This window comes from Corvus cornix, chromosome 2 (genome assembly GCF_000738735.6).
Source record: "Corvus cornix cornix isolate S_Up_H32 chromosome 2, ASM73873v5, whole genome shotgun sequence".
Classification (NCBI taxonomy): Eukaryota; Metazoa; Chordata; class Aves; order Passeriformes; family Corvidae; genus Corvus; species Corvus cornix.
The window spans coordinates 56,222,235-56,225,448 of NC_046333.1; positions in this window are offsets into that span (position 1 = coordinate 56,222,235).

The window sequence follows — 3,214 nt, forward strand, 5'->3', positions numbered from 1 at the left end:
TTGGTTTTGTTCTGTTCAGTTGTTTATCATAGAAACTTTAAAATTTTGGTTTTTATCAATTTAGTTACCAAAATCTAACAATGATTTCCTGTGCCTGTTGACTCCCTCACAACAAATAGAATCTGTTCAAATAGATTGTAATATTAATGGGGGATATGTTTTTTAAATATTCTATAAAGTCATTCTCTAATGGCCTTTGGAGGGCTTAGAGCAGGGTGGTGCTTCATATGTATATTGGTAGGCAACTAGACTAATACTTTCAGAATACATTTTTCCAGCTATAGCAAGAAAAACCAGACCAAGATAATTGCATCTTGTTTTCTGCCACTGTTTGTTAATCAGAAGAATACAAAGTTGCATTTCACAACTGCACCTTCTCATCCATACCTTTTCTTCCTGGAGACCGTTAAAAACATTTTGGATGCTTGGAAGCTTTCTAATGTTGCATCCTAAAATTATGCACAACCATTGTCTTCCATGGAGATTGTTAAAGAGTTGGGGTCCTTAACTGAGACACAGATAACCAAGGAGGGGGAAAGAAGGAGGAGGCAGGAAAGAAAACTAGAGATGTTTCCCATGAGTCTGTTCAACCCTTTGACAGCATTTTGCTTTCACTTCAAAATAGTCTTCATCTCTAACCCAAGGAAATACTATCTTCAGTTCAAATACTTCTGTTTGAAACTTCAGCCCAGTTAATTTCATTGATTAGTTCCTGCAGTTTCTAAGATACCAATAGGAGCTTTGCACTTACTCTTTCACCTACTGGCTTAATAATTTTTCAGGCAAAGGTTCTTTTCTACACCCAGCACCTCTATAAGAAGGAGGTCTTCTAGCTCTGTCCTTGTCAAAATTATTTAAAGAACATTGTGGTTTATTACATCTTTTTTGCTTGGTAAAGGAATTTCCAGCTATTACAAAAGCATCCAGGTTAGCCAAAATTAGCAGCAGCATCTGTTCTTCAAGTAAGGTCTAGATAATGGTTGTACAAAATTCATTAAAAATGGAAATTATTTAACCTTCCTAGTACTGATAATCTCATAATGCACTGATACTTAAATCTGAAAGGACCAGTCGCAGGCTAATCATGATGGTAGCAAAGACCATTCCATAGATTATTGTACTGTCCTCACACTGGGAGTCATTTAATTAGAATACAGTGCCAAGTATTATATTGCAAAGTTAAAAAGAAAGGTTTGCTGTGTGCCAAGGTCTTACCAGTCGTCAACCAAAATGATGTACTACACTGTCATGGAAAATGTTCTTAAAACCCGGGAAGCCTAGGTTCCAAATCTCTGGTGTTCCTCCTTCCTCCATGCAAGGAATTCCATCAGTGTGTTAGTTCAGACATTCCCCTGTATAAGTAACCTGGATGATGCTGAGGGCAGGTTCATGTGATCCAAGGAGGTCACTGAATAACTACCTGCTGTTAGGTGATTTTTTGGTTACATTCTGAATTATATTGACATCTCACCTTGAAAGGTAGGAGAGAATGTAAATGAAGCCTAGCTAAACTCTGCTATAGACCTAAATCTGGTACACAAGGAGCATTAAGCCTGCAGCTCAGAGGAGGATAATCCCTTCTGTTCGTGTTGTGCAATGAGCATCAGGTGGTCTGTGGAGACTCTTGCACAAGGCCTGGTAGGGAGAAGCGCTCCAAGAGAGAGAAGAGGGGTTGATGACATTTGTTTCACATTCTGTGGGGCAGTAGGATTTAGCTGCAGTGGCTCATGATGATACCACAGGCAGACAAACAATGTATGTCATGTTTGAACCTGTTTTCTAGTCCCCTCCACCAAGAACCAAACAAGCTCTGTGAACCAGCAGCCTAAAGATGAACAAATCCTGTGTCTCCCTACTAGTTCTCCTGTCACTCCTACCTCACTTAAAGGATAATGATGTCAGTTTTTCTGGGTATATACTACAGCCCTTAAAAAGGTTTGATAACCTGAGGTAGCTTTTTTGTCACCAACATTGTCAGTTGTCACTGATCTTTCCTCAACTGCCTACCAGTCTTTCTCCATAGTTGAGGAACTTCTGAAAAAACAGGTGTTAACTATAAATGGTGTAAACGGTAATCCTGTTTCCAATGTGCAAGGGCTTATTTCAATTTTTTAATAGGAACCTGGTTTCCACTACTAGCCAATAATTTTTCTTAAAACTGATTTTATGTTTGAAGCTATCTTCTTTCAGCTGGTTAGCTGGTATTTTTTTCAAACAATCCTTTGGAAAAAGGTACCTGTTTTGAAGTGATCTGCTATTCTGGACTGAGTATTGCCTGGAAACAGTTTCTTAGGGAGAAAAAAGTGACCTAGCAGGTGAATTCTGTTAAATCCTGGTTTAACTGGTGCAATTAACTCTACTTGAGAGGCTTATATGTCTGAATGTTAATTCCTAATTATGAAAATCTTACAGACTTGCTTTTCCAAGAACTGGGGACATTGGGGCACATTAAATCCCATCCAATGTGTTGGGTCCTTTTACTGTTAATGGCATTCTGCCATAAATCACATTTATTCTCTGGGAAACAGTATTTCTGGTTGTTCTGGTTTGGCCAAATTTAGAAATATATCCTCTGAGAGAAGGCACAACCACCCATCCCCCACCAGGTTCAGGAAAAAATAAATTTTCCTCGAAGGAAAGTGAAGAAGATAAAACTATTTATTTACCAAACACACGGGAAAGGAAAATAATGTTAAATGGTAAAATCTTACGCTGTGGAGGAAAAACCTGGGAAAGTGTTCGAGTCCTCCCTTTGGTCTCCTCAGAGCTGGGGCTTGGGCCAGGGCCAGGCCCTCTGTGCCCGGTGGAAAGTCCTCCCAATGTGCTCTGATGTTACAGCAATCAGGCAGTCCAGTAGAAAAGGGAGAAAATCTGAAATTCCAGAGAAGGAAAAGTTCAACTCTCAGCCTCTCTCCGGAGAACAAGAACTGGAAAAACTGGCCAAAAGCTGACTGGAAAGCAGCAAGCCGGGTGCTTCCTCGCTTCCCTGCCCCAGCTGGGGAAAAAACACCTGCTGTCTCTGTGTGAGCTTGAACAAGCTGCAAACTGCTTTGAGAAAGTTTCGCTCAGTTTTTTTCCTTCCCCCTCTCAGGCTCAGTTTAGAGGCATAGAAAGACACAAAAATTAATTTCTGGGCATAGGCAGTGATATGGGATACACATCATAAGGTCACCCCAAGACACTGGTGTATAGTAAAAAATTCACAAGGTGATTG